The 23,540-nt window shown below is 46.3% G+C and overlaps 2 protein-coding genes across 2 annotated transcripts in view; one reads left to right on the forward strand and one right to left on the reverse strand.

The window, feature by feature from the left end:
• Positions 1-23,540, reverse strand: part of LOC119164514 (uncharacterized) — a 232,378-nt gene that overhangs the window by 97,782 nt on the left and 111,056 nt on the right. The window lies entirely within an intron of this gene.
• Positions 14,039-23,540, forward strand: part of LOC119165450 (uncharacterized) — a 181,706-nt gene continuing 172,204 nt past the window's right edge. Inside the window, exon 1 of the mRNA XM_075871952.1 lies at positions 14,039-14,226. The gene's annotated coding sequence lies outside the window, so the exon portion shown is untranslated. The remainder of the gene's footprint in view (positions 14,227-23,540) is intronic.

Below are 23,540 nucleotides of genomic sequence, written 5' to 3' on the forward strand. Positions count from 1 at the left end.
CCCCTGTCCCTTCAGGTTTAGCTTGAGACACAGCTGTGATGCATGCACTTGTTTTGCTTGCCTTTTCGAAACCGTATGCGAGCATATCAAGCTGTTTGCTACCCTATGACTAAGGAAAAGCAGGCCTTACAAAAAAAAGAACTAGCAGTTGTTCCATTTACGAAAGCAACCGATGAGCGAAGCTCCTTAGAAGTACTTTGCGAAAAAAAAGTTCAGGCAAAAATTAGATGAGGCCGTTAATCATGTTAAGTGCCACCGTTTTACGTGCCAAAGAGAGAGAGAAAGAGAGAGAGAGATGTTAAGTGCCCTTGCGAGAGTCAAGCGTAGCCCTTTCCTAAGGTGACAGCCAGGCCTTGAATACCGGCGTCATTTGCAGCCAGCCGAAAGACTAGATCTGGTCTTCCGGGCACGTGCCGAGTAGCATAGCCTCCCACCACACAGCTTTAGATGTGATGAATGTAAGGTTCGCGCTGTGTTTTATTGTGCGATAGCCGCATGCCAAGCCCATATGTTATGGCCGAGGTCGGTGTGAGGCGCCCCAAGCGCCTTACATTGTGGTGTGTGGACTGGAAGTCAATGCAATACTTCTTAAACATAAATCCACGAATGGCTAGTTTCATTCCCAACTATACCTCATGAAACATTCGACGATGTACTCATGCTTAGCGCATGAATGTGAAGTCTGTCCTGTGCGTGTATATATTCTTGATTTTCTGCTTGAACCGTGCATGCAGCCTACTCAGCAGCCGAATATGGCACTACTCTCCCGTGGCACCAGACGGTGCAACCTAACAGAACGGCTTTTGGGGGCAAAGCTCTTTACGCCGGGGGCTCGTTCCCTCCGTAGTAGTAGTAGTAGTAGTAGTAGCAGTAGTAGTAGTAGTAGTAGTAGTAAGTAGTTAGTAGTTAGTTGTTAGTAGTAGTATGTAGCCACCTCTAGTTTATGATTTGACCTATAGATGGCGTTGTGGGTATCCTTGGGAATAATATAACTAGATGGCGTTAGTGGTTTTAAAAGCATATCCACGCAGTGAATGATGAGTGGGGCGAAGCGTCCGTCCTTGCGTCCGCCCATTTCAATCAGAGAGACAGGCGGACGGACGATTCACGGTTTACCGATAAAACCCTCCGACGCTTCGCCCCACTCATCGTCGTTTTTCTTGTACTATGGAACATTCAGTCTTCAGATACAAATAGTGACGCGGCACCGCGAGAAGCAAGAAATCGTGCCTTTATTCCTGCCAAAGAAGCAACAGCATCGTGTCCTCGTTGAAGCGGCTCTTCGTTACCTCCGGGTGACTGTTGGCGGTGCCCTCCGGTGGACACGCTTCCAGACAGACGGCAGTTGGTCGCAAACCGAGCTTTCTCTTTTACAAGTTCGGTCGTCCTCCCTTCATTCCGTGACTCGTTTGAACCAGGATGACGGTGTACGTGACGACTGCTCCGGCAAGCTGCAAATTGAAACGGGTAATTGAGATTTGTGTGCGGGTATGCGCGACCTGTGTTGAATTGTTTTTGCTTCGAACAAGAGTTTTGAAATATGTGTAACCACTAAATCGCACCCGACACGATTAATTGCTGCTGTTAGTTGGTGCTGCCTAACTGGCTGAGATATACTATACTCGGGGACAACTTTCTGTGGCAATAAAGGGAAGGCTACGGAGCCAAAGGGGGCGTGTGCCACCGCTGAGGAATAATAATCCCGCGAATGTGTCTCTGTTTTCTGCGTGAAGATGGTGAAAACAAAAACAATATTACTTTATATTCTACGGGATGCTGTTTAGAAAGAGACGCTGCACGAACCCAGCAGATATTAATATTCGTTTTGTTTCATGAAGTGTTATTTCGCGTTTTTGCACGTCTGAAAACGCCGCACGTTTTAGGTGCACCTCGCGGTCAAAATGGCGTCTTCGTCTTTAGGTGAGCGCTCGTCGCCCTCCGGCTGTTCCGACGATTCGTCGAAGGAGCTTGTGTCGAATTTCACGCACAAATAACTGTGTAAGCGGACGTAGCGAATTCTGTGCAGCGGTATTATTCGAACACGCCCAGCATTCTGGAAAGGGAGTGTAGCCGGACTACTTGGCGGAGGAGTACATGTGCAGTAGCTCCGCCCCCATAGCTTTCCCTTCATTGCCACAGAAAGTCGTCCCCGAGTATAGGGTGAAATAAAACCGCCGGCCATATAGAAACGGTGGCGCGAGCTACTCGCAACTGCTTATTAGCAGGGAAAGGTTTAGAATATTCTCTTTCTCGCGCATGCGCATAAATGAAAAGACCAACACGTGTATCAAAGGTGGCTGCGCACGAATTCAAGTTTGAAGTCCAGCAAAGCGATAGATGGTTTGCTTGCGCAACGATTTCTGTTCCTTTGAATAAGGAAAGCTTCAAAAGAACCGAAATTGTCACACAATTGAACCGGTCTGTCATTTTACAGGACTACGAAGCATGAAGAGGTGAGAATTCGAGAGTACGGGGTGTCACGTGAGCCGATCGACATTTCGACAAATCAAGGTTTAAATTTCAATGTTGGAGCTTTGGAGAACACATGTCCGCTTGTCAGAACGTCGGCTACAGGGACACCCTGTGCCCACGAATTCTCAGTAAAGAGACGCGTTAACCCTAGTAGTAGTAATATTAATAATAATAACAATAATATCTGGGTTTTTGTGTCCAAAGAGCTATGATGTCATTATGAACGTCGTTATGAAGGGCTCCGGAAATTTCGACTCTCTGCTGTGCTTTAACGTGCATGCTGACATTAAAACTATACGGGCATCTGCCGTTTGGCCTACATTGACATGCGATGGCCGGCGTCGAACCCGTGACCTTTGCGTCAGCAGCCGAGTACTGTAACCACTGTTCTACCGAGGCGGACTACGTCAACGCTCTTTTGCAAATAGCTAATTAGTGTGTTTATGTTGCATATGAGAGAGCTGAATACGTCGCAAAAGGGTGCCAACAGGTTGTGTCTCCTTGCTCGCCCAAATTGTACACGTCGGACTTGGGCAGCGCACTTAGAAGAAATTGTAAATTGCGATAAACTCCTTACGGAAACAAGCATCGGCGATTTCAGGGAGAAGAAACCAGCTGCGGACAACGCCATCTCTCCAGGTTTCAATGACTTCCTCAGATAGAGCAGCTGTAAACAAAAAAAAAAGTATTCACTGTACTGACTGAGCAAACAAAGTATGCAGTTGAATAGTCGAAGAGCCGTTGCGTTGTATTGACGAGTGAGCGGGGCTGTACCCTTTGAACCAGGCAGCCTTGATTCCACGCGCTGGCATTTTTTTTTTCGAATACCCGCCCTTCATAATTATACATCTTGTTTCCAAAATACTCATGCAAACTTCTTTCGTGTATGAAGTCAAGTAATGAGTGGTGGCGAGGTTCACGAATCCCGCGTTCAGAGTCGGGTGGTCGGCCAGGCCAAGCCTCCGGCCACTTGCACGGAGGGGACGATGGTGGCTTAATTGTAGACCCTTGAAATTGAACAAGTGTGTGGAAATTACACAGTGCGTTGAGGCGTCGTAAAATGGGTACGATTGACCATTTTTTAACTCATAATTAGCTCTAAGTTGTGAACGACTGACTTTCACTCCTGCCTTGGTCTTAGTCACCGGAGATATAACCCCCTCTTCGTAGTTTTTAGCCGCTTAAAGTCTCTACGGTGTTTTCTGAAGTCAAGGTGCGCCCTACGGCGGAGACTGTCGGTATCACAAAGTGGAGGTCAGTCTGCAAGTCCCTCTAGCTTTTTTTTTTGCATGATAATTGGAAAGTTGCGCTGTTCTATGCCAATGACAAAAAAAAAAGAGGAACGGTGCTGTGTTGCGTTTTTCTGCAGAGTGCATTATAACAATTTTTTTTGGAAACCCTTTTAGTTGACACGATACGGCTATCGCGTATCATTTTTTTCTTTTTTTTTGTAAACAGGAATACGGTCATATCTTTCTGCAATCAGTTTGCGCATACCAGTGCTTGATAAGTTGCAATTACGGTTTACTTTTCTTTGTTTGGAGCGTTCTTTTCTTTCTTCCTCATTTTTTCTTTCTTTTTTATGCCACGGGTGTTATATTTTGATTTGCTCCTTTTATTTTGAACCTGTTAGTACCACTCCTGCTTACAGCCTCAGCTAGAAGCTAGCAGTACTGTATAAATAAATAATAAATAAATATCTTAAGTATATATTTTCACGGTTTTTCTTTTTTGCCAAAGCCGCGAATAGTCAAGACTTAATCTCCGGCGAGCCGTTTTGCTCACAATGTGAAAATAAAGACTGTACATGAAACTTGGCGTAGATTGACAGCCAGCGAGACGCACGCCTTACCTGGTCAACGTAGTCGCGATGTTTAGCAAAGATCGCAGCTTTTTCCAGGGTATGTCTTATCGCTCGCACCTTAAAAGAAAGGTGAAATCGACTGAAAGACACTGTGGCGGTAGGTATATCGATGCCGGAGAGCGTCGCACCTCTATAGTTAAACAGTTATCTTTCACCTTGAACATTTAGTCGCATTAAACGTTGTCGTGTGGTACGTGCCTCCATCTACCACGTCCCCCTTAAAGCACTAGCTTTGAAGCACTTTGAAAGCAGCTTTCATGTTGGCTCCAAAATCATTACGAGGGCCTTGTCATTCTTGGCGTGTTAGATTTAAGGGCGTTAGTATTGACGTCAGCCCCACCACACGATATGACGGGAGTACTAACCCCCTTATGAGACGCCAAGGAAGACAAGGGGCCTTTGACAGAAATAGGTCCTCCCTATCTAAATCTCGGCCAGCCTGTCTGGGGCACTTCCACAGTTCAATCTGCTTATCCCCCTTTCATGTTGAGCATATTTAGTCATTTTTTAGGGGCGAAGCTCCTAAAGGCGTGGGCCTGTCTATCCCTTGTATGTATGACGTGAAAGTCCTTGCAATTATCCCACTACGTCCCACCACCGATCCATCACTTCACCCACCATTAAGCAAATACTGTTGATAAGTAGCCAATATGAAATGCAAGATGGTCGTGTATTTGTATCCAGGTGCGCGTTAAAGAACCATAGATTGTCCCACTGTGTTTATTCCTTGTTTGTACGTGACCACCTACAGTTTCACCTTTGCGAACTGCCCACTACTTCGTCCTTGCAAACATCCCACTACGTCCCACCACCGATCCATCACTTCACCCACCATTAAGCAAATACTGTTGATAAGTAGCCAATATGAAATGCAAGATGGTCGTGTATTTGTATCCAGGTGCGCGTTAAAGAACCATAGATTGTCCCACTGTGTTTATTCCTTGTTTGTACGTGACCACCTATAGTTTCACCTTTGCGAACTGCCCACTACTTCGTCCTTGCAAACATCCCACTACGTCCCACCACCGATCCATCACTTCACCCACCATTAAGCAAATACTGTTGATAAGTAGCCAATATGAAATGCAAGATGGTCGTGTATTTGTATCCAGGTGCGCGTTAAAGAACCATAGATTGTCCCACTGTGTTTATTCCTTGTTTGTACGTGACCACCTATAGTTTCACCTTTGCGAACTGCCCACTACTTCGTCCTTGCAAACATCCCACTACGTCCCACCACCGATCCATCACTTCACCCACCATTAAGCAAATACTGTTGATAAGTAGCCAATATGAAATGCAAGATGGTCGTGTATTTGTATCCAGGTGCGCGTTAAAGAACCATAGATTGTCCCACTGTGTTTATTCCTTGTTTGTACGTGACCACCTATAGTTTCACCTTTGCGAACTGCCCACTACTTCGTCCTTGCAAACATCCCACTACGTCCCACCACCGATCCATCACTTCACCCACCATTAAGCAAATACTGTTGATAAGTAGCCAATATGAAATGCAAGATGGTCGTGTATTTGTATCCAGGTGCGCGTTAAAGAACCATAGATTGTCCCACTGTGTTTATTCCTTGTTTGTACGTGACCACCTATAGTTTCACCTTTGCGAACTGCCCACTACTTCGTCCTTGCAAACATCCCACTACGTCCCACCACCGATCCATCACTTCACCCACCATTAAGCAAATACTGTTGATAAGTAGCCAATATGAAATGCAAGATGGTCGTGTATTTGTATTCAGGTGCGCGTTAAAGAACCATAGATTGTCCCACTGTGTTTATTCCTTGTTTGTACGTGACCACCTATAGTTTCACCTTTGCGAACAGCCCACTACTTCGTCCTTGCAAACATCCCACAATGACCCATCAACGATCCACCACTTCACCGACCACAAATCCGTTATAATGAAGGGAGAACGGAAGCGACGTATAGCTACCACTTGCGAATAATAAAATTTCTTGTATAAATATATACATTGTTTGTCACGCCTCTGATAGTGTAGTGGGCGATATTCGCGGACGGTTCACGGTTTAGTGGTGAAACCCTCCTGCGGTTCGCCTCACTCATCACTATAAGGTTTTCAATCAATGAATCAATCAATCAATGGACGCGCTCGCCGTCGCGGCGGGTGGAGAGTGTGCACACCTAAATTACTTTTCATACAGCGTAACTGGGACATTTGAAACTGTTGAACCCCACAGCCTGATAACAATTTTAAAGAAAGAAAGAAACAAAAACAGATCACAACGTGTAGCAACTTCAATACCACAGATAGCTCGGTGAAACCTCAAGTAGAGGCAAATCCACGTATGGTAGGTTTAGGTGAGATATATGGCCATGATACTGCAGGCTACTGAGCATCACACAGCCAGCTAGCCCACTTCTGCACTTAAGCAAACTTCCGTACCAAAGAAAGTGTTTTTCTTCATACTCAACAACAATTCCCGAGGCGCTACAAGTCAAACCCATTAATCTGATCACGACAGGGCGTTTACGAGAAGGCCTTAATAAATTACGAGAAGGCGTTTGACCCAGTCGAGACATCAGCAGTGATGCAAGCGCTACGGAATCGGGGCGCCGACGAAGCCTACATAAACATACTAGAAAAAATCTACAGGTGCTTTACAGCCACCATCAAGAGAGCGACATAATCCAAATAAAGAAGGGTTTACGGCAGGGAGACACGGTCTCTCTAATCGTATTCACCGCGTCTTTACAGGAGGTTTTCAGGACCCTATATAGGGAAGTTAGGTACTAAAGTTATCAGTAACTTGTGGTTTGCCGCAGACAATGTTTCAATGAGTAACTCAGGGGACAAGTTACAGCTCATGGTTACTGAGCTGGACACGGAAAGCGGAAGAGTAGTTCTGAAAATTGATATGCACAAAACTAAAGTAGGGTGCAACAGTCTCGGCAGAAAACAGCACTTTGCGATAAGAGGAAAGATGCTAGATGTTGTAAAGAAATATGTCTACTTAAAAAAGGTAGTAACTGCGGAGCTGAACCATGAGGGTGAAGTAACAAGAAGAATAAGGATGGGGTGGATCACATTCGGCAAGCATTCTCAAATCATGAATGGTAATCTACCACTAACCCTCAAGAGGAAGCTATACAACAGCTGCATCTTACCGGTATGCTTACCTATGGAGCGGAAACCTCGAGGCTTACAAAGAGGGTTCAGCTTAAATAGAGGACGACGCTGTGAGCGATGGAAAGAAAATGATAGGAGTAACCTTAAGAGACAAGAAGAGAGCAGAGTGGGTCAGGAAACAAACGGGGTTAAGGATATCATAGTTGAAATCAATAAGAAGGAATGTACATGGGCTGTGCACGTAGCACGTAGGCAGTACGACCGATGTTCATTAAGGGTAACTGACTGGATTCCCAGAGAAGGCAAACGCACGAAGGGGAACACAGAAAGTTAGGTGGGCCCGATGAGATTAAAAAGTTCGCAGGTATAATGTGACAGCAGCAAGTACAAGACCGGGTGGATTGGGCGATCATGGGAGAGGCATTTCCTGCAGTGGGCGTAGTTGCGCTGATGATGACGATGATGATGACATGCCAAAACCACGATATCTTTGCGAGGCACGCCGTTGTGGAGGGCTCTGGTATTTTCGGCTATGCGTTGTTCCTAAACGTGCTCTCGGGGTACGCGGGGTTATGACATTGATAGAAACCGCCGCGGCTGGAATCGAACCCACGACTTTCGGGTCGGCAGGCGTATAAGGCACGATCCACTGACCAGAGGGAACGGCGTTTGCCGCGTGCTCCGTCCCAAGTTTGCGAATATTGGCCGTGAGGGGCGCACAGATCATGGATGCCAGCACGCGTCCCCCACGTGACACGGCCTCAATCCGCCCAGCATTGCAGGGAGGGAGACGCCCGCATTGCGTTCCGTCTTGACATACTCCGTCTCATAATTTTTTTATCAGGTAAGCTTCGCGTTATGCTGCTGCTGTCATAATGGGACAACTCGACTACACGGTGTCTACGGGGAAGAGTGTACTCACCTCTGTGACCATCGCGTCGCTGAGGATTACGATGTCCAGGAAGTCCAGTGTCGCCGACACAGTGTTGAGAAAGGCGAGAAAATTCTCAAGTGTCCATAACTCTTCAACGAAGATCAAGTAGACTCCGATGCAAAAGGAGAAGAGTAACACACCACCCGAGGTCACTATTGCGTACTGCCATATGTCGTTTAGACGTCGCTTGATGTCCGAAATGGTGCAGAGGTTGAACCTTACGTCCTCGACCAATCGCGCTCGCCTTTCCGAGCCAATAACGTCACATTCTTTCCTTCGCACGATGGACCTGAGAATCCCGTGCTGGTGATCAATGTACAATCTGATCACTTCGCAGCAGGGCCTGAGGACCAGAAAGGACGCCACGTCAAACACGTAATAAAGAAAGTTGCCCGCGATGCACGTAAGTTTCAACATTGCGCCCAGTGCTGGACCACGGCCGAGTCGGTCTACGAATTCCAGTGAGAGGTAACTACAGGTGCATACGTTCGCAACGAATGCTGACAACAGTAGGAAACGTATCAAGCAGCAGGTAGGTGTCATCTTGCGATGATTCCTCGGTGCAACGAACTGAACGCTTTCCTCGTACTTGGAAGATTCTCTGAAGAACCTGTGCATACTTCTCACTTTGACAGTCGCAAGAGTTGCGTTTAGTCCCACCTTGGCATTGACGACGACGTAGAGCAATACGTGGACGGTCGTGGTGAAAGGCACATCGTGCGCGAATACGGTCAAACAGAGCTGGTAAAAGAAGCCTATCTCGACGATGACACACACAGAGAGGCAACCGACGGAATAGATTAGGTACAAATTATTCCAGGAGCAGATCCTTCTATCAGATTCTGATGTCTCAGAACTGCGAGAAATCATGAGACCCGACGACTTGCAGATCGTTCCGTACCACTTGAAGTGACGTGTCATGAAAGACGCCATAATAACCACTTCGGTATTGTCAAAACGATAGTCTCTCTTTTTTTCCCTTTTGAAGAGTGAGAGTGAGCAAGGGAGGCCTGTGAACCAAAACCACAAGCTATTGCGGTCACACCAGTGTTCTGTAATGAATAAAACACTAGCAATTAATATTAGACAACGTTGGGACGTAATATGCTCCTCTACGGCGCATCATAATTCTACAGCGTAACATAAACGCAGCGAATCACCAGCAAACTTAGTATTAAATAACGCATAGTGCGCGAACATTCACGCAAGACGATTGTTTCAGTTACGCATTGTGGCATCTCGTTGATTCTGCTTATCACTTGAATCGTGGAGGTACAAGGAGGTTAGCCTTGTTAACTGCATGAGTGCCGCACATTAATTATTCGAACAAGTTCTTTTTCAATACTCACGTGAATATGGCTACACATTCCCGATTTCTATTGAAGCTTACACTTGGTTCAACATCAATAACAGTTTCTTTTTTCATATACGTAAATTTGTGCGTTTGTTTAAAGGGCAGTAGCAGACGAGAAGCTTGGGAAGGTTGTACCAGTTTTCAAGTCTGGCAAGCGATCTGGCCCATTTAACTATCGCCCCATTTCACTAACGTGCATCGCTTGCAAACTTATGGAACATATAATATATTCACATGTTGCTCGTCACCTCGATGATCACTCTTTCTTTTTTCATAAGCAGCATGGTTTTCGTTCAGGGCTCTCATGCGAAACTCAACTTTTTGAATTTACGAGTGATCTTCATCTCAACCTTGATTCGTCATTTCAGACTGATGTTATTTTTGTCGACTTTTCTAAGGCCTTCGATCTCGTCCCTCACCAACGACTAATCAACAAACTTTCTTCACTTTCCCTCGATCCCCTGACCTTATCATGGATTAAGTGCTTCCTAACCCACCGGTCGCAATTCACTGTTATCGGTGGTGCCCATTCTGATACTACTCCAGTAATCTCTGGCGTCCCTCAGGGCTCGGTTCTCGGCCCGCTCGTCTTTTTAATCTACGTAAATGACCTTCCTTCCCACATTTCATCAACGGTTCGGCTTTTTGCTGACGATTGCGTCATCTACCGTCGCATATCAACTCCCGAAGATCAGCTAATACTACAGCAAGATTTACACATCATTGATAACTGGTGCGCTCAGTGGATGATGAGGCCGAATACTTCCAAATGTAAGTTCATGTCTGTCTCACGAAAACACACTAACGTCATCCATCCGTATTCATTAAACTCAACAGTGTTATCCCAAGTGGATTCTTACCGATACCTGGTCGTTGTAATTACAAGCAGACTAACCTGGACCGAGCATATTACCAAACTAGCTGCCGATGCCTCAAAAACTCTTGGCTATCTTAGGAGATCATTGTCATTATCACCTGAAAGCCTTCGCAAATTGGCCTTTGAAACTTTTGTTCGTACTAAAATGGAATACGCATCAGCAATTTGGAGCCCTCATCAGATATACCTAATTAACATTCTTGAATCCGTCCAAGATCGTGCCGCCAGATTCATCTACGCAAATTACGACAAACGAGCAAGCATCAGTCAAATCAAATCATCCCTCGGTCTCCCGGTTTTGTCAGCTCGACGCAAAATTTCACGTCTCTGTCTTTTTCACAAACTTTACTACAGCTTTCCTCACCTACATGGTTCACTTTTACTTCCGCCTGTCCGAACATCTCGTCGCCTATTTAATTCCCTGAGTATCCAACGTCTGTTTGGTTCTACTAACGCTTTTAATAAATCATTTCTTTCTACGGCTATCGATGAATGGAACGGTTTGACGGATGCTATTGTCAGCGAACAAGTTGCTGTTAAATTTAGAGATTTATTACTAGCTACCCTTGACTCTTAATCGCTGTTTGTCTTTCTTTGTTGTTTGTTCTCTGCCGCCTGTATATTTTGGACCACGAATTGACTGTTGAATATTTTGTTTGACATGCTCTGTTTTCTTTTTGTTTTTTGTTGCTACCTGTACGTTTTAGTAATTCAAAAACTGTAATCATGAACTGCATTTTCATTGAAATTTGTACTTGGATTGTTTCCCCCCCCCTTATGTAATGCCCCGAGAGAGGCCCTTAAGGGTAAAATAAATGATGATGATGATCCAATACAAGACCCTTGTACACCAAGTTATCACTTCATAAATGATCTAGACCCCTGCTCTCACTTAGGTCACAATATTGCATTCATAGCTACACTACACAACACATCATATCTGAACAGTGCAAGAGACCTGGCCAACGGTGCCCAGCACTTCCCCTCTCGTGAACGACCAACTCACGCTTTGAAAGGGCCGCTCGTACGTGGTTACCTGGTGGCTGTTGACAGTTCGAGGTACATCATCACTGACGCTCTCTCGAAGGCTTTCGCCATCGAACGATCTTTAACTGTGAGGCATATTCCCAGCCGACACTGCTTGTTAACGATGTTTGCTCGCGTTGCCGTGGATACCGTACCCTCGCGCCGAATTATGAACGCTCCTTACGTCGGCTCAAGCATTTCACGCCGACGGGTGCCAGCCGTGGTCTCACAAGTACGACCTTGAGTGTTTCGCCGAGAGCGAGGCGCTGGACGTGCGAGAAGTGCATCGATTTGAATAACCATGGTGCGGTGCTCGTAATTTATTCTTCAAAGTCGATATGCAGCGTGCAGGGTGGAGGGTGCGAAGCTTTATGGTGCGCAGTCTGCATATCTTATCACCGCAGCCGCACGCTGTAAAGAGACGTGAACAAGACAGCTATACTCCGAGCTAAATTAGGGTTCACGTCGACGAAGATGAGTCAGGACACCAGCGTGGTCGTTGATTACGTCGAGCACGCGAGGCACCGTTCAACGGAGGCTTTCCGTTGTATCTTCTATTTTTATTTACCAGAAGAGGAAGCAAGACGCACGCCATGCGCCCGCGTTTATGAGCTGGTGCTAACCTGGCTTTCACCATGCGCGTGCGCATGGCCTCCAAGATGGCGAACGCGCGGTGTTGGTTTTTACTATGCATGTGCGCATGGCCTCCAAGATGGCGAGTGAGCGGCGGCGCTGCGCGCCTGCCATTTAGAAGGCCATGGTGTGTGCTGCGAAAGTACAAGCTGGTCGCGTAGATCGCGCTGTGCGGCGATTTTGTATAAAATAAACAAAAAAACGTCTACTTGAGACGTAAACGGTCTAAACCCGAGTCGGAACACAGCGCGGCCTTGCTCTAGGTGGATTGTGCTTCGTGCGAAGGTTTCAGGTACGACTGATGCTCAGCACAACCCGCACTGTCCGTAACGTCACGTGAGCACATCACGTGACTCGTGCAACCGTAAAATATGGAACGCCGTCATTTTGAACGCGCCAGGAAGCGAAATAAAAGAGAAGAAAAATGTCAAAAGGACCGGGTCCTCATCGCGGGTACTAGGCTTAGGTACATGCCGCAGGAATACGGCGTACATTGAAGTGTTCATGCCTTATTGTTGACGGAAAGACAAGTCGATTGCACAACGAAAGACGGCGCTATTATTCTCTATATTTGAAAGGTCGTTTGTACAGGTAGGGGAAGGGGTGCGGGTCAGACGTTCTTAGTTTGCTAGCTCGTCTATATCTATGGAAACGTGGCCTGGAAACTTTTTACCAAGATTTTACGTTTCCCGTTGATCTTTGCTAAGGCTTACCCGAGCATGCCTGACATTTTATCCACCGCAGTCTATGGGAGCGCACGCACCCACGCACGCACGCACGCACACGCACACACACACACACACACACATGCACGCACAAACACGCACACACACGCACACACACACACGCACACACACGATGTCCGATGCGTCTTTCCAGATATACTGCCAACAGCCACCTTGAAAAGCAGTTTAATTTTCTTTGTTTAAAACGTCTGACTTTTACATGCATGTTTTTGTTGATTTTGTCAAACAACAGACGCTTTTACAGTTCGCTGTTAGCATTATGTTTAGTTCAAGCTATTACCAAAACACACTTAAACATGTCCGTTAGCAGGTGAACCCTTCAGAGGTCGAAGCTTATTTGGCGTAGGCTTCTCACAGCCGCAGCCACGACTTTCTGCCCTTCTGTTCTTTATAAATATATGCTATAGGCTGGATTTATGGGCACTAAAAAATCGGGTTTTATGCGCCGAGAATAGACAGACAGAACACCGTTTTGGGACGCCAAAATCGTAAATGTAGGCACAATAAATATTTACAAAAATTAAAATTTCAAAGAAATATGTGAGGGGCCAGTGTCTACGAGAGGAAAGCAAGCAAAAATCTTTTTTTATGATGGTACGAAGGTGCCAGTGGTTTGGCATAGCCACGCGATTGCTTTATCGCAGGGATTTCAGAACATGGTCTCTCCTTTTATTGTCCAGAAATGTGGGTCAAGTGTCCACTGTCGAATAAACATGCTTCTGGTACCCTTTCTTTCCGGCTTGGCTAACAAGGGCAGCACATGAGCGAATAGCCGGACTGCTATAGCCAAAAAGGGTCTTTTAGCATCGTGTTAACCTGGTCTAATCGCACATTGTCCATTTCTCCTTCTTTCTGTGAACCCCGTATACTCATGGTCGTAACCATGTCGTCCTTGACGACTTTTGGGCTACAGTGTCTCTGGCTTTTGGCTGCGCTGCTTCACTTGACCTGGCAACACTGGCTATGTGAGCAGCCACGATGAAAAAACAGCTCTATGTACCACGTGACTCAATGCGCTGGCGAAATAACTATCCCGTTTGTTGTGCGTGCGGTGGGCGTCGCTTCTCGATCGGTCGAGTATGGCAGTCGGCGTATTGTTGTTTGAAATGTGCCTGCGGTCGTCCTGGGAGTTTCGCCAGTGCTGCTCATTGCGAAGACGCACCACACTGAAGGGGAGACCTGCATATTGATACAGTGGTACACTCGACGTAAAGCGGTAAGTACCGCTCGAAGGTTCCCGCGGACAGCGCGATGTTAACTGCGTGAGCACTATAATAACGCTGCTAACCAAGTCTTTTTTTTTTTTCGTAACTGGTCGACGATAAGTGAGCATTTGCTCACGTTGGAAGCATGCCTGTGCGTACTGTTTCGTCGGGATGATGGTGAAGTTGTGTGATGTTATGTGCGGCCAAGTTCTTTGTTCGGAGTGATGAACAGAGTACGCGCGCGCGACTGTGATTCGTCGGCTTGTTTGATGCGAGTTGTGGCGGCACCCTTTTCTGTTTGCAGTTGTGTTTGGTGCCCCGCTAGCGACGAGTCACTATCTTGGTCCAGGACTAGTTGCGCAAGGTTTATTAATTATTGAGCCAGTTAGCTCTAAGCGTCAACCGTGTCTAAGGCCCATACGCTTGGTCGGGCCGGTAATCCATGTGCACTTTTTTCTTTTGTCGCCCCAAAAGGACCGTAGACGGGAGACAAAGGCGTGTTGTCCGCGTCGTTCTTTTTGGGTCCCTGTTCGTTTTGTACGCTGAAACTACTGTGGATGATCACTGATAACAAACATATTGCTTCGTGTTACGTGCGCCCCTCAAAGCTCGCCTATACGTGATAACACAGACTATTTCGTTAAGATCGTACCGACGTTTTCGTCTACCCGCAACGTAGACGGCGTGATACTGATACGTAGGCGGCGTGTATATAGCCGTTCGTTGAACTGTGTTTAAACGGATCTTTCAGCCTTAGTGCTGGCGTTAATTCCTGCACATTTTTTTTTAGTCTGCAAGCTTTCATCATGTGGATCTTTCGTTATGTTGTTCTTGTTATCGAAAGTTATGTTCACCTCAACCCGCTTTTGGTGTTTGACTTCGCTGAGTACGTTTGCGTTCTCTAGTCACATGCCACAAAAGTTCTAACTTATAAATATCATTTTCTTTGATACACAGAAGACGCACTCTAGTGTTATACATACTGCAACGTCTCCATGCATGTGTTGCCTCCAAAATGTAAATTAGCCAGCATATTCGTCTGAATACACAACAAATATAGAACGGTTCTTCCTTCAGCATCTTGGCTTTGAAACAATTAAATACTTCAGGAATCAGTCCCACCAAATGATCTGATGTTGTGTATTCGTGTCAATATGAGCCGCCTGAAGAACACCACTTTACGTTTAGTCGTAGCAAACACATACCTACACACAACTTAATTTTACACGTTACCTTCACTGGATGCATGATGTGTGTACATACCGTCATCAATGCGCAGTGGCATTGCGCTTTTTTTGCAGTAAATAAGATGTTTATATGGTGCGCATCACATTGCGTTTCCTCCAAGAAACGCCATGGTAGATTTAAATTACCATGGTAGATCTGCAGAAATATACGTGCGCCTGGGTGGATTCGTACATGCGCCCTGCTCTATTAGTGAACTCATTCGGTTACTCGTCTACAGTTATTGTGAGAACAAACTGGCCGTTATTTGGAAGAGGCCTATGCTCAGATATCAAGTGTATCCAAATAAAAAAAGGGGTCCTTCACCAGGTTTGATGATTTTGAGCTGACGAGCGCGATCACGTCTGCAAAATTTGGCAACGCTACACGCTGCGGAAATGTGTTGAAATTCAAGACGAACACTGGTTGCCCTTATTTTCGTGGACACACGCTCAGAGAATGAGGGAATGACGTAGACAACGGAATTGCCCTAAGTATACGGTATATGCTGTGATGTCGGTCCTCTGCGTAGGCGACTGTGCTGTGACGTCGCCAGTAGCACGTGACAAGGCGATAAGTATTTCACACATGTGTAGTTTTGTGTAATTTGTTGCTTGAATATATGAATAAAACTTGAGATAAATAATGAGACACACACAGGTGGTGTGTGCGTCTTTCATATTTATCCCGTGAATTGCAGCAACATGCGGGGCTATAGTGTGCCTGCGTCTCGCATACGTTCGTGTCCCTGCGGTTAGCGCATCGAGATGACGCCAGCCTTGGAAACAAAGTGGCTCTGCGCAGGGGCTTCAGAACCAGGGGGGGGAGGGCAGGGGGGGCCGCCTTCCTCCGGTTAGAAACCATGCCCCCCCCCCCCACCCCTAACAGCTGCGATGATCCCTCCCTCTGCCCGCACACTTCCCATATACTTCCGGAGCCCCTGGCTCTGCTCGTTTCAGCACTGATTATGCTCATCTATTCACGGCGTCTAAAGCGTTTCCGAACGAATGCGCACTGAGGCATCCATCCCGCAGAAATAGACAGCAGGCCACAAAATAACGCTGGTCAACAAAACAATGCCGCTCGTGTGCTGCAGGTTTTGGCTTTCTCGGGCCTCTGGCACGTCATGCGCACGTGACCTCTTGCTCGGAGAGTGTGGGGAGGAGATTTGGCCTGCGAAGGCTACGCGGGGCGAGCGGCAAGGGTTTCGAGCACACATCCTCGCATCCTGGTTTCACGCCGCTTAAAAATGCTCGTTTTGTCGGCTCGTAATGAACCGATCGAAAGAAACCTTGTGGCATAATGCTCTTCATCAGACCCATAACTACTATAGTGCCTAACTAGACTTTGTTATAGGGCCTAGTGAGGCGCTTTCTAAGGGTTCGTGTGCGGGTGATTAGTGATCAGCTGCCGTCTCGTAAGATCACTTATACTACGTGAAGAGTGCAAAAAGAGCGTTCCCACACCCGCCCTAATGGCTACAGGTGGCGCTGCTGACCACCGTCGTACTGCTGACCACCGTCGTAGGGTGTAATGGTTCCAGGGCTTACTTTTGGGAACTCAGTGGTGTGCATGAGGGCAGAGGTGCAATCGGGAATGGATGTAAATCAAAGGACTGTGGGACGCCTCGCGTTGGGTGCTCACGGGAAGACGACAAACGAGGCTGTAAAGGGCGATATGGGGTGGGCAGGTTTTGAGGCGAGGGAAGCGCAGAGCAAAATAAGGTTCGAAGAAAGGCTAAGAAATATGAAGGAGAGTAGATGGGCAGAGAAGGTGTTCCGTTATTTGTATAGGAAGAGCGTGGACACACAGTGGAGAAAAAGAACTAGAAGACTCACTAGTAAATATACGGCTGGTATTGTGAGCCATATGTCAACAAAGAGCGTTAAGGGAAAAGTCAGGGAGGCGGAGAGGATTTACTGGATGGCAGCTATGGAGAAAAAACCGTCTTTGAGTAACTACCGAAAGGGCAAAAATGAAATAAGGAGGGAGGCATTTTACGATAATTCAAGGGGAAGCGCTTTACTGTTTGAAGCGAGATCGGGTTGCCTTAGAACGCGTAGTTATAAAGCAAGATTCAGTAAAGAAGAAGAACAATGCACATGCTGCGGGAAAGATAAGGAAACGGCGGAACATGTTCTGATTGAATGTGGAGATATCCACCCAGGTGTACGTTTGGGCACGAACCTACAGGAAGCCTTGGGTTTTAGGGACAACAATGGAAAGCTGAACACACCCGCGATTGAAATAAGTAAGAGACGGTTAGAGTATTGGTGGCAGAAAATTAGAGAGAAAGGACAAAAATAAATATTGGAAAAATAAAATATGGACAGTGTGCCGTAAATGGCAGAGAACTTAAGCTGAAAATTTACCTTTTTTCCATTAAGATAGAATTTATCGAAGTAGAGGCATTAGGCCAACATAAAAAAAAAGGAATTTTTTTTTTTTTTTGTCGAGCCTGGTGGCATACTTGTCACCACCCCGTTATAAAGGGGACGCTCATAGCATCCATCCATCCATCGTACCTCAGAGGTACGGATCGGACGCGTTGTTCGAAGGTCGCCGCTTCGGATCCTGCTGGTGGCAAGTCATCTTTTCGTCCACTTTTCTTTCTTCACATTTACACTATAATTACTTTGTAACAACATCCCGTAAACTTTCCTTGGTAATATTGTCTGTTAGCTCGCGCTAATGTGTATCCATTAAAACGCTTACCATGGACCATTATCGTTGATTTTGCTTGTGTTTGATTTTTAATGCATTTTTTAACATTTGAAAAACTATATTGATTGAGTGAAAGTGCTTGGAAGAAATTCAAGAGTGTCACTCGTCGCCCGTGCCACTAAAAACCGGAAGACCACCTCCGTTCCCTTCTGCAATATCTCTCTGTATCAGGGTTGCCAGTTACGCTTATAATAAGATGATTTGGGCTTCCTTCTACGCCCAGTCGCTTGTAGGATTTTTCCAGTCGCTTGTCGCGTTTTGTGGGCTTAATTGCATTTTTCTATAAATTATAGGTATATCAGTCATCACGTTCACCAGCGCACGTTTGTTGTTTACTAATAGCGTGTTTCTCAATGACACAATGTAGCTGAGTGTATAGGCCTGTTTGAGGGCCAAGGTTAATCGCAGTGCCCCTCCCCAACCCCGTCTTGCGGATTCAATGCACGCGGCAGATTTTTCGCCCCTCCCCGTTTTTGAAGTGGTTACAGGCGAAGCCGGCTCTCCTGATTCTGTCCTCGTGTGCACGCTTGTGGTTCAGTGTCGAAGTCAAAAATACGTTGGCGGAGCGAAAAAATACCGTAAGGCGAGAGCTGAAATCCAGTGCACCTCAACCGCGTATACCCCAGGAAATTCCCCGACGCTGGCTGTATCCTATGTAAACACGAAATCGCAGACACGAAACACACTCTTTGGAAATTCCCACACGCTATACACGGCTTTTCGGGCACCGAAACCCGGACCTCCTTGAAATGCGTTTGCTCGATGCTCTGGCTAGCTCAGAATTTGAAGACCCCATTTGGCCCATCCACCAGGCCCGAGAAGCGGCGGAAAGGTTAAGCCTTACCGCGACCACCCGGGTGGACAATAGGCCTGGTCGCTAATCTGCAGGTTTTTAAGATAATGTTTTGTACATTCATTTATCCAAGCGTGCGCTCTACCGAAGGGAGACTGCCCTGAGACGATGGTAAAGATGACTATGTGCTTTCGTTCATAGTGGCGCATCTTTTGGCTCTACAAGACAAGAAAATTACGCGATTTATGAAACTCTCCTTCGTACTTTAATGACACTTTTTAATCATAATCAAAAATATTTTAAAGAATCACAAAATTTATTGTTTCCGCTTGTTTTGACTTTTTTTTCCATCATGAGTGTTTGCTTGTTTGCTCCGTGGCATCTGTCAACACTGCTCTGTATACATGATCAGGTAGTGCTATATATTGCAAAAAAAAAGGCGTTCAGCAAAGCACAAGGCATTGCTTGCTCAACAAAGAGAAGGAAACAAACTTTCAAGGAAGCAGCGAATAAATGATGGAGAAAACACTTTATTCTACCACTGAGCCACGCCGGTGCATGGGACTTGGCAAACTTTCCTTGGGCAGACTTGATGTCGGGGAAGCAATCGCGTTAATATGACTTATAAAGCGTTTTAAAACAGTGAAAGAACAACCAGTTGTCCCACAGTGCGAATAGCGTAACGAGTGGGCCGTCCAACGCTCCAACTCTTTACAAAAGCTTACTCTTGTTCACCTATTAGCTGTGGCGCATACCCACTTCAGTCGTGATTCCTCATCGTCTCCACCACTGCATGAACGAATGGCGCAAAATTCCTTGCAAGTGTTCACCGGATATCACGCTTCTCAGAAGATTGACGAAAAATAGCATAGCGATTGTCGGTCTACTACCCTAAAATTTTTATTGTTAATGCCGTAATGTGCATCAAGCAAGTGTGCTCGCAGCAGTTACCTGATGAGTGTTTAGAAAAGGCTCTGAAAGGCCGCTCTTCTAGCTTTCGCTGTGACTGTGCTGCGCCGTGCGCGCAGGCCTGGCGTTTTTTCCACCAAGAGATTCGGGAAGGTACGTCACTGGGTCCCCGCACGACCCTATTGCACTACGCGTTCATGACGTCATGTAGTGGCATCACGTGGGCGACCAGGTCAGTGGCGATCTTCTGCTTGGCCTTGTCCGTTGAGCGCAGCAGGGTAGCCGATTCCTCTCACGTGGCAGTTTATCGAAGTCCTCCTGTATACATGATTAAGAACTACGTGACATCGAGGAATTGTTCGTTCATTTGTCAAGTTCTGTCAGACTTTCTTCACACTTTCACTTGTCTGAACGAGAATGACCGTGTACGTGATCATTGCTCCGGCAAGCTGCAAATGGAAAGACACGTGATATTGAAGCCCTATATATGCAAGCTGTTTTTCTTTTTGTTAGAAGAAGATATATAGACGCCGTCTTGTGTGCACCTTTACATATCATTTCAACCGGTGGGAAGCTACGTGCATAAAAAGGAGAGGCTACAACGGTCACTTGCCTAAGTCAACACGTATATCACACGGCGCACACTTCCCATTCACTCGAAAGCATTTCTTCCAAATGATAATTTGAATTCGCCCATTAGGAGGTTGTATTTTAATTAGTGCAGTACAAGGTTGAACCATAACCATCAAAGCAAAAGTTCTGACACCTATATTAGCACCTTCGGTTTCTGCATCCCAAAAATTCCCTACCAATTTTTTTTTTGTCAAGACTGTAGTGTCAGAAACATACGATATACGGGCGAACGGCATTCGAATATTTCAATTACAAAAGTTTAACAATGCTTTGCTAGAGTTTACTAGTGAACTATAGCTGTAACGCTATATGTGACAAGAAGAGCAAATTGAGCGCTGACAATGTTAGTATTCATGTTGTCAGGCAACAGAGCAACATACAAAGTCAGAGTTATAAGCTCTGCCGTTTTACGTGCCAGCTGGGCCACCATCTGATTATCATGTCGGTCGAGCTGAGGACACTTTAAAGCCACGAAAATAGTTATTGTAGCCGGCCTTTACAACTCAGCGAAACCTTGCGACGCACGTCTTTCGGCCCAGGTGCTCGTCGCGAACCTAGCGGTGACCTCGAGCAACTCGAGTTAGGGGACACACCTGCTGTGCTCGTTTGGACACCTGTCAATTCTGACACCGTGGCCCAGTGAAACGAGCTAGGCCTAGTGCCTCTTGGTATGTTAGGCCCAATCTAGCACATTTATTATCACCTGCACGAACTAACATGTTTCGGGCTCGTCGCTAGGCCTAACCTCCACAAATTTTGTAGTCGCAACCTATTCGACCATTCCATCAACTATAGGCAGCGCAATGGTGCGTCGAAGTGGCGGACGAGACGGTGATGCCGTGAGAGTGCATGTCAGCATTGCAGAGCGTGAAGACGCGCTGAGAGACTGAAGTGCGGCGCAGATTATCGCCATGTGACAGCGTCGGGGCACGGCCGCATAGCGCCACCTGCGTCGCTGGAATGACCGAATTTCGCACAAATTATGGCCGTATCTACTTTGTAACAGTCACTCGCTTTCTTTAGCTTCTTCACGGGCTGCATCGTTATTTCGTTGTAAGAACGAATCTAGCATAACTTGGAGCGGTGTGCTATACCCTCACCAGCGAGTTTTATTGCCTTGCGACCTTGAGGATGCTCGAAAGTAAAACAAAAAAGTAGATATCGTCAAACATGTCTCTTTCTAGTGATAAAGAACAGTTGACGGTATTCCAGAGATACGAAAAAGCGGGAACTTGACATTCTGTTTTGTTTTCTTTTACTTGTCAGCGAAAGCAACTGAAGTCAAAGAACTGCCCGCTCATTTTCGGGTTCAGTTTGGTTGACAGACACTCCATCATGGAATGAATCCAAGAGTTCATGTACTTTCATGATGAGTGCGGCCTGGTCAGTGGCGAATTGTGGAGCTCTTATGTTTCTCCATATTTGCATTCAATGTATACTTTCAAGCTTCCTTGCTCTCGAACGTAGCACAATATGCTTGGTACTTAAAGACTTGCTGACACTATAGCCTACAATGAAAGAATTAAAAGTGACTCTTCATTTCTTACCGAAACGAGCGTCGGTAATTTCAAAGAGAAGAAACCAGCGGCAGATAACGCCATCTCTCCGGGTTTCAAGGAACTCCTCAGAAAGATCACCTGCAAAAGTCGTATTGTTCGAGCATATGGTTCGAGCAAGCGGAGAACGTATTCAGTGACATGTGCTTGCTAACAGTGAATAAGCACTGCGCATAAAAGTCGGCGGTCAGCTTTTATCGGACATATGCATATTCAGGGTGATCCAGCTATATTTAGCGAGAGTTTCAAAATATGCCAATGCAATGACGACGCGACCAATTGCCTGTTGCCGACTCTCGCCAGGAGCTAGTCATACTATACTTTTGAGTTCTGATTAATATCTTACTTAGGCTACTTCCGTTAATGGACTTCTGAAGCAACGAAGCTGGGCAAAAATTTCAGTGAGAAAGTTGTAGATCGGTTCGCAAAACTTCCGATCAGACTGATTCGAACTTATCTGTTAGTTTTTATAGTGCTTTACTGCTTAAAACAGACGCCCGCGAAATACAAAGATACCTCGTGTCATGCCCGCCCGTGCGTCAGAGCGCGCTGCGATTCTAATGATCCCTAACACTCCGCATACGAGCGGCCATAGCATTTGCGGGGTGGTGCTGTCTCGACAGGGGCGCGACAACGGTAGAGATTGTGCGATAAATACGCTCTAGTAGAGGCGCGCCCGAAGTTCGGTGTCTACTGAAAGTGATCGAGAACAAATGCGTACTTGGTCGATGTAGCTGTCGCTTTCTGGGGAAATCACGACTTCTTGCAGGGTGCGTCGCACGTTCTGAACCTTCAAAGAAAGAGAAAAGTTGATGGTAGGGCACCGTTAGGAAACTGACGTCAGTGTTGGACAACTCCGCGTGTTCATAGTGTCCCCTGTTCGTGACGATGAAGTAGGTGAAAAAGAAATTCTATTGTTCACCATGTTACATACCAATTTGGTTCGGCAAACACATACTAATTCGGTTCCACAAAATTATGGCACTTGACATTTGTATTCACAATAAATGTCTCACATGTTTACACTCAATTGTTCTGGCACCCAGCACACAGTGTTCTTTTTTAGGTAGTTCTTAGGCCCTGAATCGGCGAACACGCCAAAACAACCCGGTTGTGGGCGATTTTAATGAAGGCACAGAACCATCGTTTTATGAACTCCTCCTCTCCCAGTGAAAAGAATTCTGATTCCAAATGGCCCGTTACAATATTATACAACCGCACCAGCAAAGTCCATTGATTTTTACGGGCCTTTGCTTGATGCACAGCCAAGCCCCTGTTTTCCCACAACACGTACATGCCAGCGGTCAGCACTAGACGTGCAAGCGCGCCATTTGGACATCGTTCCCTTTTGACAAATCTTTCTACACCCTGTCCACGAGAACGCCCTGTCCACGCCCCGTCCATGAGGGACCAAAAAGTCTTGGCCACTCGACAGGTTAACAATGTGTGTTCGTTGTCCTCGTGCATGCCGCAGTGCACGCACGAT

The sequence above is a fragment of the Rhipicephalus microplus genome, chromosome 8 (assembly GCF_043290135.1).
Source record: "Rhipicephalus microplus isolate Deutch F79 chromosome 8, USDA_Rmic, whole genome shotgun sequence".
Classification (NCBI taxonomy): domain Eukaryota; kingdom Metazoa; phylum Arthropoda; class Arachnida; order Ixodida; family Ixodidae; genus Rhipicephalus; species Rhipicephalus microplus.